This window comes from Rousettus aegyptiacus, unplaced genomic scaffold, assembly GCF_014176215.1.
Source record: "Rousettus aegyptiacus isolate mRouAeg1 unplaced genomic scaffold, mRouAeg1.p scaffold_m13_p_11, whole genome shotgun sequence".
Lineage (NCBI taxonomy): Eukaryota > Metazoa > Chordata > Mammalia > Chiroptera > Pteropodidae > Rousettus > Rousettus aegyptiacus.
This window is the reverse complement of record NW_023416286.1, coordinates 21,973,061-21,991,591: the sequence shown is the minus strand read 5'-3', so window position 1 is coordinate 21,991,591 and position 18,531 is coordinate 21,973,061. Positions and strand designations below refer to the sequence as shown.

Here is an 18,531-nt window from a genome sequence, read left to right as displayed (position 1 = left end):
CAAATGTTTAGATCAAGATAAAATTGCAATGAAAGTAATGTATACATGTTTTTTTTTTTTAATGTACATTAAGGCAAAAAAAGCTTAGATAAACCACATCCATTCATTTATTCATCAATTTACTCATTAAGTAATGAGTTTATTATTCATGTAATAATGACCTTCTGTAATGTTTGGATGCCAAAATAAGAGTTCCTGTTTTCATGTCACAGAAAGTATAATAGGAAGAACAAGGAAAACTTTTTTCAATTAATGTTCACAGTAGAACAGGAAAACAACAACATATTCCTCTCAGATAAGCTCATATAGTCTCATGTAAAAAAGCAGAAAAATGGGACGAGTTCCTGAATCACAGCTGGAAGCTCCAAAGGACACTTAGATCTGAGGGTCTGGAAGGGAAGAGCCCTTGAGATTGGTGTTATAAACAGCGATACTTGATCTGGGATTGGGGGAAAAGGGTGAGGAGGGATGTTTCACAGAAAAAAAATCATTCTGGACCAAGGCCTTCAGAGAGCAATTGACTTGTCCAGGGATAAAGAACTGATTCAGAGCATTTTCTAAACAGATTTAAAATGAACAGTAGGAGAGCATCTTATCACTATATATCTTTATCCATTTTTACTCTTGGTATATTTCGCTGAAGTTAAATATTTAGTTGTTAGAAAAATAAAGGAAAAGAGGAATTTAAGTGAAAAAGATAGATCAAGGATGATAGGACTTTCAGGCAATGGAGCAGCAAAGGCTTAAAGAGGTATTTCCTAGGTATTAAGCTGGGTTTGTGGGGAAATGCAACTCAAGGACAATGATTCGTTCTGCTCACAAGCTTTATTGAACATCACAAGAATGTGATTGAGCTCAGAGAGCTGAGCAAGCACTGCCTTTCAAGGTCTCCTTCATGATCCTTACTAGTTGGCAGTGGTATCCAGCAGCCCTTGACAAACGAGTAATCCACATGGTCAAAGGAACCTTGAACAAAGGGGCTCCAAGCCCCTGACCTTCTTAATTCCACAAGGGCCGTACTACTGCCTAGAAATGGCTCTGGCTTCCATATAAATCAGTAACTCTGCTATTCATCATTGTCATATTACTAGTCCTAGTTTTCATGTTTCTTCTGAAATTCTTACACAATCATGCATTATCTGTTTCTTCATTGCAGGACCTGGAACTTTTCCATGTTTATATACCCAAAGGCATGTTTTAGACAAGGCCTATCATAAATATGAAAGGGTAACATATATACTTTATACCCATATAAAGTATATAGTATTAGAACATTGATTTTGTGGATGTGATAACTGAGGCACAGAGGCCAGGAATTTACTAAAGATTGCATAGCAAATCGTTGCTAGTTATTATGCCTAACTGGAATGTGAGTGTGTGATGCAGGGTGGGATCCATATTGCGAAAAACCCTGCATGCCCTACCACAAGGAATAGACTATTCTGCAGGTAATGGGAGATTAAAAGCAGAGAAGTGATTTGGCCATTTCCAAATTAGTTTTGAAGCCTTTGAAAAATTGAGTTTTAGAGAATTTAAATAATTTCGTAAAGACTACACACCTAGGAAATAGCAGAGCTACATATCCAAGTAGGAACTCAGGGCCTACGCCTTAAACCATTTTATCCTACTGCCTCTTTCCACCCAAGACATAGAGCATGGGATCTTCCATGGAGGGGAAAGCTGACGTCTCTTATCGCAGCCCTCCAGGGACGGTAATTTCTGGGTTCTTCACCTGTGTGAGTGGAGGTGAGATTGGCGTGGAAACTGGCGTATAAACTATTCATAGCCTCCAAGCTGCATTCTGCCTGAAAAGTGCGGGCCAGCGCATATTTAAATGGAAATCGAGGGCCCCATAGGTAAGGCTGGAATTGAGCTGAATTGACTCATACGAATTAACATCAGAAAAACTAGGAGAAATAAAAATGTTTTAATTAATGTTGAGATGATTTTGAAAACTAATGATTACCATTATTTAGTATTTATAGATAATTTCATTATGAATAAAAGTTAAACATTCATTTATAGGTAGATACTTATCAATACCTGAAGAATGTTGGGTGATATTATTTTTCATAGTTGTTGTCAAGGTACTAGGTTTTGAGGCATTGCTAAGTCTTAGTCTCTTCATATCACATCTATTTTGCAAAGGTCAAATACATCATGTTAATTTCATTCCTTAGATACAAAATTTGTTTCTTGCTTTCAGTTTTATCAAGATAAGGCGGTCATGATTTAAATATGAGAACTGTTGGATCTGGGTGTCAGAATTCTGACATTCACAGAACAGTGTGACATGCTGGTTTATGTCAAACTCATAATAAGCATATGTATAAACAGTAAGAAATGCTTTCTTCAGAATCTTTGCTCAGAAGTACCCAAACTGAATGAAACTACTCCAGGTAAATATCAATGAGAAAAGAAACCTGTATGACAGTAGAACATCTCATAAAAGAGTTCTCTGACATTTTCACTGAACAACAACAACAACAAAAGTAAAAAACTGTAAAATAAAACTTAATCTCCACCAACTTTCTTTTCTATGGTTAACAAATTTCATTAAACTCAAAGTGGTATTAAACCACTCTCCTCCTAATTACTCTCAGAGGCCAGCTCTTAGTTATTTGTGGTTGTAATGATGGAGATACACAGTAAACTCCTTTTCAATTGGATGCTCAAGACTAGGAGTGCAGGTCAGCACAGGAGTTGATATAGACCAGACATAAATCCCATGGAAGCAAGTATTCATGTGAAATCAGCTACAGAGGATGTGAGGAAACCCAGCCAGGAAGAAAGGGCTATAGAAAGAGAATGGAAATTCTCCATCCAGCAAAGGATAAATGATAAATAAGTGACTATGTGTCAGAAAACAAAAAACAAAACAAACAAACAACAACAACAACAACAAACTAGGAAAATTCACAATTGTTGGAGAATCGATAAGAAAAAAAAAGTTTCTATTGTGCTCATGGAATTTGTGTCTTCTGTTTCCAGAAGGGCTGGTATGAGCATGACAAGATCTTATGTGCTTGGATAGGCTGAAATATGAGACCTGGTGTCAAAACAAAGCCACAAATAAGAGAAGACACTTGCGATTTTATGAATTAGTGATAAGCACAAGCACCAGGAAGGAACTAGGTTACCGAGCCTGGATTAGAATATAGAGCTAGCTACAATTGAGGCACATTAGATTTTGAAGTAGCATTCCTTAGATTTTCTTTTTTGGAATTGTGAAGACTGAACCTTTAAAGGGGTCAGGGGGCCTAGCATGTGGCTTAGATTGATGTGAAAGAAGTGTACCAGGTAGATAATTTATTACCAGCAGGAATAAATATGTTAGGATGATATTTTCCATCCAAAGTTCAGTGGACGCTATTATCCCTCAGCATGTTTTGTAATCAAATATCTTGGAAAACACTGAGTTAAGCAAAATTGAAATTGGTTATTTTCTAACCACATGACTATATTGTATTAAAATGCTCTTCTTTGTAGAATATAAGTAGCCAAAATAGAAATTGTTCAACGTAAGTATACTAACAACATAATTTAATAGAATGTAGTTAATATGAGTATATAAATGGATGTTAAAGATGTGGCAGTCTTCTACATTCATGTTAGGCCTTAGATTAAAATAGAAAAATCTATTGACCAGTCTCTGAATGTTAGCTCATCTCATTAAACGGTGTGGTGGAAAGTTCCTGGTCCTTTTCTTCTAATTTGGTCTCTCCTTGGACAGGGCGGATCTGTCTGATTGGATAGTGTCTGCACCGAAGGGAACTGACTACTGCTCTGATTAGCCACTTTGTCAAATGTCACTTGCAATCAATTTGGCTGATGGAAGGAGCCTTCAATTCTGATGAGAACATCTGTTTTGTCAGAGTAGCAAAGCACAAGGATACAGATCAATGCAGTCACCCTTGTTCCATATCTGCAAGAGATGGATGTAAACATACACAAGTGTGCTTCGCAAGCATAAATAATTAATAATAAGTGATAAACACAAACATGACATCTCGGAATTACTTTAACACTGGCCTACTAAACTAATCCCACTCTTAAAACCCAAACTACTGTGGCTTTGCCCCAAGGAGAGGAAGAAAATTGGATGTTACTGATTTAAACTCCATATATACAAACATGCTTTAACTCAGGTCTTAAAAATATAAAGATGTGTGAAGCCATATATTTTTGCCCACGTACCTGTCTATAGAACATGATTTTCATTTCCTTCCCAGAGGAGATACACACAAAACAAAGTCATTTTTACTCATCCTAAATCCACTTATCATTTAGGGTCTAGCTCAATTGCCATCAAATCTAGAGTCTCTGACCTCTCAGAATATCTATATTATACCATATCTCTTTTATTGTTTGTTTTTATTAATAATATTTAATACATGATTGGCCTTGATGACAATAATTTCTGTATGTGTGTATTTCATCCACTAGTGAGGTATTTTACAATGCTTATTAAACCAAGTGCAATGTTTATTCATTACGTCAATAAATAATTGTAAAAAGATCATGGTATTTCCTGTATACATGAATTCTATATCTGATATCAAAAATGTATGCCCAATGTCTTGTGTAAATCCAGCAACCATGAACCAAGGTGATATTCTTGAGTTTTACTTTTTTAGTTTAAATATATATAAAAAATAAAATCACTGTAATTTACTACTTCATCATTCTATATTCATACTATTATAATCATTAATATTTACTATAATGAAATAATGTAAAATTACCTTTGCCAAACTAACTATAGAAGTTCTTGTGTCTATTCTAGCTATGCTCTTGGTGGAAGATAAGTCTCCCTAACTCTACTCAACCTTCACTAGACTACTTGAGACTAATTAACTCCTAATTAATCCTAATCTCATCAAATTTTGTAATTCTCACAGCACTGAGCTGAATATTTTCATTCAGGAAATTCTCAATGAATTAATATGTTTTAAACTCAATTCTAATTGGAAAAGTCTTTATCCACTATAGATTTTTAGCGATCTCTGAAATTTTACTATATTTTAATAATAGTTCCTGATCCTATTTTTTGGGGGGGAAAAATTACTTTATCTACTCCAAAGTGAAATATTTTCACTAAAAGATAAAGGCAGACTCTATCAAGAGTATTGCAGAAAACTACATACAGGATGTCTGTGAGATGCCTGCCAACGAGTTTCAGGCTTCCCAGTGGAACAATTAATAAACTAATGAACCCAAATGTAAAGTGAATTTTTCTAATTGATTTAATAAGAGTGAGCAGAGCTAGAAGCATTTAATTGATGGGGAACCAAGTTTAACAATGCACCCCTGCCAAATGGACATGTGGAATGCAAAACAGAATTTTAAGTTGAGTGTTTGTAGTGATGATATTTATGCTTATTCGATATAGCATGGACACTGTACATATAATATTTTATATATACACATATTAACAAGATAAGATATGTATTTATATATGCTTTATATATTTTATATACTTGTATACACAAAATATGGATTAGGGGATAAGTACGCTTAGAATTAAAGCTTTATCCATAAATACATCAGCACCAACTAATATGCAAGTACGAGGATGACAATTAAGCTTCATTTGGCAGGAGAATGTGGGTGTATGGGCAGAGGTTGTTTGGAGTGCTCTGCATTGAAGGGCAGGAGAATTGCCGATGGTTTTCAAACTTTTCCACAGAGAACCCTGTGGGAGCAGGTCGGGAAGAGTGGCACAGCTCAGTGCAAGGCTGCTGATTCTCCCATCTCAACTTAAACCAAAGCGGTATCCAATTTACTACTTAATGTGTCTGGCTTTCACAAGAGAATCCTGCCTCTTGTAACACAAAAGCAGTGAGAGCCAGAGTATATTGAAACAGGTATTTTCTACATTTATAAATGTAGAAATCTCAAAACTATTCTAAATATAAATATTTTAAATATATTCCAAATATAACTTCATCATTCTAAAGAATTATGCTTATGCTTATATGTTATATGCTTGAGAAATTATTTTTCTAAGAAATTAATTTAAAATATAGGAAATCTATTTTTAAGTATGTATTTTAATTTCATTTTATATTATTTTAAAATATTTTAAAAATATTAAGGAAAGCGTTTCTTCACCTTTACTTGCTTTTATCAAGTAATGTGCTATTTATTTTACCTCAAAATAATTAGATAAGAAAAACATGATTTATTTGAATGTATATTCCAAACAATCCGCCGTATTGTTTGATATGATTTATCTATATAATTGGCCACTTAAAATGGATCAGCATGCATTTATACCATTATAAGTATAAATTTAAGAATAATATTAATTTAAAATAATATTACGCTCAAAACCACCAAGAAACTTAGTCTATATAAAGCCAACTTTGTGACTGAGTTTTCTAATTTTGAAACACATTAGAAGTTTTCATATTATTCTTCTAAAAAATAAAAAAAAATGTTTAATTTATTTACTGATTGAAAAAATAAAATAAAATCTTTGATGTAATGAATTCTCAAGACTCTCAACCAGTGGTCGAAGGAGCTATGGGCTATGGTAAAACATTCTGTGTACTCACTAGACAGCATGTTACAGTGATAGAGTGCTCTATGGCTAACGGTTAAGTGATTAAGAAAATGAGCAAAAATAACAAATCATCTAGTCAGGAAGTTCTAATATGTGTACCTTTTGAGAAACTGCTAATGACTCCCAGTACTGAAGTAGGGAGCACAGCACTGAAATGGGCAATGTATGTTTCCAAGTAAAACAATCAAGTTCCCTCCTTTCACCTCACATGGGAAACCCGGGTTTGACTGAACAAAAAGCATATTGTTGTTTGATGTGGTGGAGGAAAAAGGGCTATAATACAAAAAAAAGATATTTTATTATGTTATATGATATTTCTCAAAAGTTTATTAAATATTTATATTTAAATTTATGCTTAGACATATGCACAAAGACTTTCACATCAAATAACTAGTTTATTAGATGGTAGGAATGTATAGACTTTCAGTAAGGAGGAAAATGTTTCAACGTAGCAATATGTTAACTGACTGGTAATAATCTGGCTGTGAATTTGGTATGTTATTTCCAAAGGATGTATTTATTAATTTTTTTTAGGTCACCTTTAAATCTGGCTAATTTAGAGGAAATATAATGAGCTATCTAGAAATAAATTATTTTGCAACACAGTGGGGTATATTACCTCATAGTGCTGCAGCTGACTTGGCAGCTCCCCAAGCTGTGGTCTGATTTAAAACTTTGCTTAGTCTCTAAGAATAATGCACAGCAAGATTGCAAAAGACTGGGGAGCTGACACAGAGGACTGAGGACCCCAGCAGAGAGGCCTCAGCATGAAAGGGAACTGACCATCGACTGGACTTCAGCTTTCTTCTGATCCAGTAATTGGGTTGATTAGTGAACCAAAGATTGATTTAAATATGTGTGGCTTTTCTATAGGTGAATTTAGGTTTGCTTTTTTAAAAAAGTTCTCATCATCTTAATTCAGTGCCAGAATGTGCTGGTAAAGAAAGAATCTTTATCATGAACACACTTTTTCTCATAAGATAAGTATTTCCACGAAAACAACAACAACAACAACAACAACAAAACAGTAAGAAGGAAATGCAGCCCAAAATAAACCAGAACAGATTATATTACAAACTGATTAAGAATTTGGTGTCTTTTGGGTAGTAAATTAATATGTTCTATTTGCTTGGATTTCAAATGTCTGCCTGATGTATTTCATTTCCTCATAAGGATTAAAAAATCTTCCCCCATCTAAAAAGTTATTTATGTCTTTGGGTACATGCTTAGATTCCATGATAAAATTGGTCAGTTTCTTATTTTCAATAAAGAAAAATTATTAAATGTAGTAAAATCAGTATAAGAGTTTTTATGCAAATGCTTATTCCAAATTTGATTAGTCAATTAAATATTGTTTGATTAACCTATTGCATATTAACTGCATATACATAGTCAATTAAAGATAATTATATAAATTACATAATTATTATTTATTGTATATTCATTTTTATTTGTAGATATAGTCCTACTTATGTGGTAACTAGATGACCATAAGAATTATTCCATACATATGGAATTGTATAATTTTCTAAGTTATATTTGAAATATATAATCAATGTAATTATAAACACAGTTGAAAAATTACACTTTAAAAAATGATGCCCAAACATTTATAAATATACTGATCTTACCCAAAAAGTTTAAATTAATTATATGCATTTACGATTTTTTTCTCAAGATACTAGATCATGGTGAAATATCTATTTAATATGAACCAATTTAATTAAATTCTTCAGAAAAAATAAATATTATTTCTAAGGTTTAAATAATGTAAGATGCCTCATTACTTTGAAAATTAGGGACTATATTTTATATATTTCCTATCCATACAGTTAGAAAATACATTTTCACATGTTAATAATTTAAAAATTATTTTACTTATTTTAAGTCTAGAGAGAAATTAAATTCGGCACATATATGCATGTTTTTCACAAACTTTTTTTTCAGTACTATGCTTGAATCCAAGTTATATAGCTCTCCAATCAGATTTCTAACAAAATTTACCATCTTGCCATCTTATCAATTTATCGTGACTTGGGAAGTATAGATACTTAAAACAATACATTACTGTTACATATGCTTCAAATAAATTATAGCTCACTCTCGCTTGGTGCACTTTTCTAAGACTGGACAGATATTTTTTTTTTTTAATTAAAACATTTACAATAATGAAATTATTCATTTTAAAAATAAAAGATTATAGTCAATTAAATACAATCATACTTTTATTGGAACCCAAATCACCTTTTTAAAAAAAGTCCAATAGGAGACTTAAGGCTATTTCACTACCATGTATGATATACTACAACCATTAGCATAGAGGAAAGAAAATGAGGAACAGGGTGAAAAAGAGCCGAAACTTGTTTTGTTAGAAACATTAGTATTTAAATATATGTTGAATACAATTATATCTATTCATGTAGCTACTTAAATAACAAATTTGCTACTTCATGGACTTGTAAGATGACTCATATGAGCCAAAATAGAAAAATTCCTTTATCTATTTGATATTAAATTTGTATTTCAAAACACTTCCTGGTTATGTACTTTTTTTTTTTTTTTTGCAAATTTAAGTATATCAAACATATGAAGTATAATTATAATGGAGAAATAGCCTGCTACTTTAATTAAATGAGTACCAAATAAAATTAAAAGCTATTGGAATTATATAATATGAACAATAAGTGTCACTTTAGCCATTATATCTATCTATAACATGCAAAACACACATGTATGCAAAATATAAATAAGTATATGAATAGTATTCAGATTCCTTGTACTCAAAGAAATATAAACTTAAATAAAATATATTACTTTCTCCATAAAGTAGATTTTAAAAATATGATCATAACCAGTGTTGGTTAGATTTCAGGAAAATTGATTCTATTAATAACTGCTGATGAGAGTGCATGTTGCTATACTTTTTTTGAGGCGGTGTGATAAGATATATCAATATTGTCAAAAGAGATACACATATTGGCTGAAAATTTCCAATTTGAGTAATATATTCTAAGAAAATAAAGATTCTTATAAAAAATGTATAGATTATTGATTTATATATGTAAAATAGAGAAAAACTTAAATGTTTTCAATTGGCCTTTTATAAAACAATTTGTAGTGTGTAAAAATGATAAAACCCTACAAAACCATTGAAATCATACTTTGAGTACTATATAATGAGTATTCCTTTCGCTGAAATACTGGAGACTAAATAGCATAAAAACCCTCCTGCGATCAATTTTGCAGCTGATAGCCACCATAGATACAAACTTTCTGATTCCAAAGCCTACTTATAGTCTTAATCACTTGCCACAGATGAAGTAACTAATGTTAGCTAACATAACTCATGATTCTAATGATGCTTAAGATAGTTATACTATAAACACAAATCTAATATCTTAAGATGCTTTCTGTAATCAAAAAACACGCTAAAATGAAATTATACAGGAGGACTATCTATATCAATTGATAAATATTTTTTATAGAAATGATTTTGAATAAACACATCTTAGAGAATAGCCTAGATCTTGATATTACTAAAAAATCAAGGATTTATACTGTATTCAGTATAAGAGTTTTTAGGGAAGAGAGAATCTTTTGCTCTTAATGACTTCCCTGAGTTTGTACTCACAGGAATGAACTATAAGTTTATTAAACAGAGCCATGTTATTTGTGTGTGTATGTGCATTTTATCTTCATAAATGATTCTTATAAAATATTCCAATGGATGCCTTTATCAATCATTCTTTTAGAAAGCTCCATAAACTTGTGGTTACATGTATTTTACCAAAGTTTCTCACAAGGTTTAAAAATTACTTAAAAAAATTACCATTTAGGAATATTTAAAAAATAAGAGTTTTTTCCCAAATATGATATCACCATTTGGGTAATGTGGTACTGAGAAGCCTAGGTATAGACCTATAAATGGAAAAGAGCTATGATATTAAAACACATCATAATCTCAGACATTGTAGAATGCAGGATTCATATGGCACTCTTCTGAACATACCACACATATAAAAAGTACCCATTTCCCACAAAATATAATGTCAAAAGAATAAATTGAAGATGGAACACTGCATAATAACATTTCAGTTGATGATGGACAGCATACATGATAGTAGTCCCATAAAATTATAATGAAACTGAAAAATTCCTATCACCTAGTGACATTGAAGCCATTATAACACCACAGCTCAACACATTGCTCACGTTCATTGTGGTGATACTGACAAAAAACGAATCTGCTGTGCTGTATAAAAATATAGCACATACAATTATGAATAGTACATGATACTTGATGACAATAATAAACAACTATGTTACTGGTTTATATATTTACTATACTATACTTGTTATCATTATTTTGGTGTATTCTCTTTCGATACTTAGAAAAAAGTTTGCTGTAAAATAGTATGCCGCGTTACAGCGACAGCAGCCTCATACATTTTGTGTTTATAACATTTCTTGCATCATTTTCTCTTGTGCTTGATTTAACCTTGTGTTGTTTTGTACAGTAGCATGCCGTGCAGGCATACAGCTTAGGAGCAATAGACTGTACCATGTAGCCTAGGTATGTAGTAGGCTATGCCATCTAAATTTGTGTAAGTGTAATCTATGATATTTACACAATGACAAGATCACCTAATGATGCATTTCTCAGAAAGTATCCCCATTGTTAGGTAGCACATGATTGTAATAATCACAAATGAAATCCTTTTTTTATATTCAAATAATTACAAATATAAATTCTATATGGTATTTGCATATATTCAAATAAGTAAACATAGAAATGTTGCATTTAAAATGGTACCCAAACTTATTTATTCGTATATACAATGACATGTAAGAAGCAGCTTTGAAAATAATATTTTGGAAGATATACTGTATATCAGGCATTGTGCTAGGTGTTTAAGTATATGTTGTGTTGTTCACTGCCTATTGATATTGATGTTCTTATCTAGGAATGGTTCTTGTCCTAGTGAATTCCACAGACATTTCCTCCCCCCGACCCCCATGATTCTTATGATTGCAGGATGCACCTCAGCAAAACCATTAGGGAATTTGAAGAACAAGATTTATTACTCACAGTCACGAAAGGGTATATGACATGCCTGAGGATCACATAGCAAGGTAGAGAGAGAGAAAAAAAGCTTGGACCTGGGGCTCTGACTTTATTAGAGTTGAGCTTGAGACGCCTACACTTTCTCAGGTTCTTACTTTATTGGTGATTTTAAAACAAGTGTGGAGGGGATGGAAAAGAGAAGGAGCACAAAGAGGGTATATTAAGGTAGCAAGATCAGGTTAAAATTTTAATTAAAATTAGTGTTTAGCAAATTTCATTTTTGATTGAAATAAGAAAAAGAGATCACCTTGCATTTGTGGCAATTTAGTTCTTTTGAGTTCAAGGTAAACCTATAGATAGATTTTCACTTGTTTAATTTTCCTCATGGTTAATAAATAAATCTTAATTTACTCTCTAAAAAATTAAAAAATAATAATAAAACATAGGAGTGGGAGTTAGGACACAGGAAAGGAAACTTAAGGTCACTCTAGAGATTAGTTATCTAGTTTATTCAGGAGTTTCTAGATGGGGAACATCATGGATGGAGGAGGCCTTGCTCCTTACTGAGTTGTTTGGCTAAAGGCTGTCTCAAATAGCTGGCAATATGTTTATTCAAGATGGATATTTTTCAAATGCATGTCTGGGCAATCAAAAGCTCCATGTCAGGCACTTACATTACAACAGAAAAGTTTAATATCAGGGATTTGCTCTACAGTATATCACCTCATTTTACCTTACTTAGGCAAATTTATGTTATTTTACATATTTTCATTTTAGATCTGAGGACCTCGAAGCTCAGAATAGTTATTTGTGAAAAAACACACTGGGATTTGAGTCTGTGAAAATTCCGAACCATACTTTTTCCTCTCTCACATTTCATGTACACTAGAATGAAATTAACTAGTTTAGAGGACTGCAGAATTGAAACACCTCTGGCTGGCTTCGAAGTGCTAAGTAAGAGAGATTGCCACACCTACAAGATTCCTGTTGACTGTTTATTTGAATAATATTTGAATATGTAGTACTGCTCCTCAGATTTAGCTGACATTGACCTATGAATAATTTAACATGGGTGGTTGACAGGGATGCTCTATTGTGTAGCTGGCAAGAGTACTTTCCCTATAGTCTACTGCAGAGTTGGAAACCTCGCTCACTAGCTGCCATCCTGTACACATTCCTTGACTTTCTTGTGCCTTAGTTTCCATCTCACAAGGTTATTGTAAGGATTAAATGAATTAATCCATGTAAAGTCCTTCAGTGGTAGAAAGTGCTTAATAAATGTTAGCCATCATTGATATTATGGATTCTGTTTCCACAAGCTTCAGTGTAATGCAAAGTAAATAGCTTCTTAAGGGATTAGGTTGAGATTGAACACTCCTTTCTCCCTGGTGAGTGGCAGAAACTACCAGTCAAACATGGCACTCTTTACCCTCAGGCTTAGAAAAGGCCTTACTTAGGATCTTTACAACAAATGCTTCAACCAAACATCTAAAAATAATTGGGTTTGACATAGTGTAGTGAACTTATTTTGCCATATTGGGCAATAAGACTTTTATTTATTTATTTATTTTATGAATAACTTGATTCACTAAAAGAGCCACAGTTTACTAGCTAGAATAAAGCCACTTCTATATAGGTTGTCTTTATGATATACCTTTTTAACAATTTGTTTAAATGAGACAATTCACACACACACACACATACACACACACACACACACACAAACACACACACATACAAAATGTGATATAATGATCTGAAATGAAATATACATTTCTTTCTTGAATGATCTCCCAGGAAATTGATCTCCATAGATAATGTTCTTCAAAGACGCTGTGGGTCTGATATCCTGCACTGCAACATCGGTGGATAGGTTCTGTTTTCTTTATTTAAACAGCAGTTCTCAGTTTTTTTCAAGTGGCTCTTTTATTAGCCTTTCATTGTTAGTGAGAACTGTATGTGGTTTTATGGATTATCTCTGGCTCTGTAGTCTTTAACTAGTAATCATCACTTAGTAAGTATTCTCCCTAACTATATTGTGGATTCTCTAATAAAAGAAAATTGCTTTCATCTCCATATTTTAGGAGTCTGGAATGCCTTGTGTGCAGTACATATTCAAAAAACTTAGTGAAATTCTGGCAACTTTACCTGTCAGATGATACAGATCCTTTACATGTTTTGCTCAGACTTTAAATCCCTTCTTATCTTTTCAGCTCCTCTGAGTTCTTGGACAGCTAATATATACTGCATTAGATACCAGTGTATCCCTAAAACTTCATCAGTCGTTACCCTGAAAATATGAAATCTTTACCAGGAGGTTAACATATTGTAATATTGTTAAAAACCTTTTATTTTACTTCTCTAAGGATATTATAGCTATTAAATTAAACTGTATTCCTGCTCTCATTTTAGGGTAGTAATATGTTCAATGTGCTATTATCTGAAGGTGAAAAATAAATCACAGGGGAAGTAGAAGATCTTTGGTATTAAGAAAACTCTTATTCATCCTTCACAAACCATATTAAATATCATTTTATGCACCATTTCTTGTCTGTTTCTTCCTTGGAGATTCTTTCCAATTTCTATGCTGCTTCCAACACCTACCTATACATGCTACAATTATTGCACACACCATTCTATAACTGTTATTTTGAATACGTCTTATTTTTTAGGAAAGTTTTAGATTCAGAGCAGAATTGAGAAAGTACACAGATTTCTCATATACTCCTTGCTCCTAAAATGCATAGCATCCCCCATTATCAACATTCATCTCAGAATGACATATTTGTTAAAATTTATAAACTGACATTGACATGTCATTATCGTCCAAAGTTCATAGTTTACATTAGGGTTTACTCTTGTTACATAGTCTATAGGTAGTCACCATTATAATATCATGCAGAGTAGTCTCCCCACCCTAAAAATTCTCTGTGTTCCACTTTTTATCTCTCCCTTCCTCGTAACCTCTGGATACCATTTTACTATCTTCATAGTTTTTCTTTTTCCAGAATGTAATATAGTTGGAATAATTCAGTAGCCTTTTCAAATTGACTACTTTCACTTAACAATATGCATTTAAGTTTCCTTCATGCCTTTTCATTACTTGTAGCTCCTTTCTTTTTAGTGCTGAATAATATTCCATTGTCTAGATGTACTGCAGTTTATCCATTCACCTACTGAAGGGCATTTTGGTTGCTTCTAGGTTTTGGTGATTATGAATAAAGCTGTTGTAAACATCCATGTGCATGTTTTTGTGTAGATGTAAATTTTTCCAAGTCCTTCTCCTTAACAAATGTGTGAGCTTTGTGAAGATAGTTTTTATCTTTTTGTGCCTTGCACTAAAAACAGTGCCTGACACAGAGCAGGTCATTTTGTTGAATTGAAAATGTGTGGCACAGTGAATAGAATTAATAAGCACACATTCCATTTTAGATTACTTGCTTTCTTTGAAAGAGACTACATAAAGGATTTCTAATACAGGATGATCTACTACAATCATCTCATGGAAGCCATTATTTTCAGAAGGCATGATGATAGCTTTGCTGTATTGAAATAGATTATAACGGCTTTGGCTTGAAACTATGCTACTCAAAACAGTGAAAGCATAATCAAAAACTGATAAACTTATAGGGAAACTAAAATGGGATTCAGTATTTTTTCTTATTCTACAAGGAACAAGATATTTCTGGATTGGTTTTTAAATCCTCAAATAATGTTTTCCTCTCATCTATATCTATCTATATCTATATCTCTATATCTCTGTCTATCTCTATCATCTGTGTGAGTGATTATATACATATACATATATATATATACACATATATATGTGCATGTGTATGTGTGTGTGTGTGTGTGTGTGTGTGTGTGTGTGTGTGTATAGTCTTTTAATCTATTCACTTGGGGGAATTGTGCCAAAATTGAAGTTGTCATACTAAGGTTTTGATCTAATTTTAAGAGCCCAATCTAATTTATCTTTAAGGTTTTTATGTAAGGTTTTCACATACACAAATACACACACTTGATATCCAGTTAAACCTTCATAGGTAAAGAGAACATTACACATATTTGAAATACGGTCTAAACACAGTGTCATCTAATAACTGTCCTAAATACATGTACATATGGCCAAAAATTTTATTCTGAGATGTTTGAACTCCAGTTTTCCAAGGTTAATTTATTAGTATCTTGAGAATTATTAAAGTAGGACACCAAAGCATATTGAATTTTGCTTTTATATTATATATTGTTTGCTGTTTGGTTGTGTTAGTATATACATTATATATAGACTATAAATCAAAGTTTGTTCCATAAAAATATCTAATTTTGGATTCTAGCATTGTCTCCCAATTATCCGTGCTTAGCCATTGGTGTTATACTAGGTAGCTATGTCTCATGTGGTGGGACTTTACTTCATCAAAATGCAGGAGAATGTTTTCCTCTTTTTGCACATTTATACTCATTCAGAAAACTTGAATTATGAACATGTTTGAAACCTGGTCTTTAAATTTTCTTGAATATATTTTAAATGAATAGAATCTGGAGGATTTGCAGACTTTTAAATACCATGAAAGTACATTATTTTATTTTAGTAATGTGTGAGGAGGAACGATGCAGTCTTCAGGTTAGAAACGCAGATCCTGATCTCATAAATAAAAGTATCAAATCTTTGCATTCAGAAAAGAATAATTGAAGCTATTTGTAAAAGACTCACCTCTTAGATCGATGTACTTAGCATTTATACCATCATTTTCAAGGTTTATGTTTTATCCACTTGAATCAACATGACTGAAGGAAACTAAGAAGCGACAAGCAAGTTTATTTGGAAAATGTGTTGCTTATGAAACTGACTTCCACTTATAAAGACTTCAGAAGCAAAGAATACCCATAACATTTTAGTTTTCATTAAAACTATAGAATTGCTATGATTCAGAAGAAACAGTTCAGAAGATAAATAAGCAAACTCTTTCTTTAGGGCAACCTTATTCTAAAATCCAATAGAATTTTTTTTCTTAGAATTATTATTCAAATTTTTATTATTTGACAAGTCAAAGGACAGTTTTAATAATCTTTTATAATCTCTAGGAGTAGAGCAAAGCTGTTAGATGGCATTGTATAGTCATTAGGAGTATGAATGCCTCTTTACCCTTTATTTACTAGCTGTGTGTCAAGATACCTATCTGTGCCTTTACTATTCACCTAAGCATGGAGGTAATAAGAATTCATACCTCATAGGTTTGCTGTGAGAATAAATGTGTTAATACATATCACATGCTTGGAACAGTGCTAGATATAGAATAAGCTAAATAAATGTATACCATAAATTGATACAAATTTTGAATTAAAATTGTCAGGCAGTGTTGTTGTCCTCTCCCTTCTCTTTCTTTAAGAATTATGCTCAGAAATTGAAACTAGTATATAAAACAAGGAATGCTGATTTAATAAGCAAGGACAAAGGATTTAATATATTTTTGAGCTTTGAAGATAGCTATCTGATATTCACTATATCTGAGGTCACAACTTAATCTATCACAATTCATCAGATTTATTAATGAAATTCTGCTTCTGATTACATAACTTCCTGCATCGTTATGTATAAATACTACATAAAAATAGAAGATATCTAACTATAAGTATTCTAGAAAGGCAGAATTTTACTTAGGATGTGTCAAACTCAAAACAACTTGTACCATGAAAAGATCAAAATCTTCTATAGCTTAGTGTCATGAATTTGGTTGTTCCTCAAAAATTATTGTTTTTGCTATTCAATCAAAGACAAATTTTGATCACAACAAAAAATTATTTTTAATGGCAACCCATGAAATAACTTTCCCATTTGTGTTACATAAGGCCTTGGGCAGTTGATTAATATTATAGGGAGAAGGGTTCTCATATTGAACAATATTATATTGAAGCAATTTTATATTGAACACGGAAGAATGTTTCTTTATTCCAGGACTTCTCAGAATCTTTAAAAAGAGCACTCTATAAGAGGAAGATTAAAAACATATTTGGTTCCAACATCTTTTTTGCAGTAAAACAAAAACAAAACATTTCATGGGGCTAGGGTTTTAGGAAAACTGTCTTTGGGAAAGCTGCCATATTTGTGGCATATAGTATATCATAGGAAAGTGAGACTTCATTTCAGGTGCAAAACAATAATGGTAATTATTCTTCTTTGTGATTCTGTCAGCAGTGCCACTTTAAACCATTTTCAAAGGGGTTAAAAGGATATTAACCGTCAATAGATCTGCTGATTGTTGAGTAAACATAAGGGACTCACGTTATAGCTCTCCAATATTCTATCTCATGTGTGTCCTCAAAAAGGTGTAGAGTAATAAGAGAAATCCATTGTTGAATTTTATTTAGAAGCTAGAATTTCTTACAAAAAATAAGTACATATAATAGAGAAATTCTGCAGCGTCTTTTAGTTGCACAATACAAGGTTGTTCAAGGAGACAATAAGTGAAGCAGACACAGAGTTCCAGAAGCTTTATTAGGGAATGGCTTGGACAATGAATCTCTCAAGCCAAGCTCTGATTGGCAATTGAGTCCCTTTTATAATGTCACAGCTGTGCACCAAGCTCTAGTGATATCTGAACACAGCTGGGATCTGGTGGTGACAATATATATAAATGGGAATTACTACACTTTTGTTTGAACTTTTTCATGCCTTTAAGGCACAATAATGAAGTTTTTGTCTACAATTTTTATCTTAATCTGTGATTTATGTTCCTTTGCTTTCTGGAAAAATCCACTACACAGTCAAAACAAAATGCCTTAATGATTATTAAAAAATCTGAACTCTTCCTTCACCCATAAAATGTCAGTGCTTGAAAACAAATAGAAAAATGTAAAACATTTAGAAACCATGTCCTTTCTAGCATCTTAGATATTTTCT

General features: G+C 32.3%; 1 protein-coding gene and 1 pseudogene across 1 annotated transcript in view; one reads left to right on the top strand and one right to left on the bottom strand.

The window, feature by feature from the left end:
• Positions 1–18,531, top strand: part of SGCZ (sarcoglycan zeta) — a 781,719-nt gene that overhangs the window by 140,649 nt on the left and 622,539 nt on the right. The gene's annotated exons all lie outside the window — the stretch shown is intronic.
• The window catches only part of LOC107502673, a 76,995-nt pseudogene that overhangs the window by 9,102 nt on the left and 49,362 nt on the right, over positions 1–18,531 (bottom strand).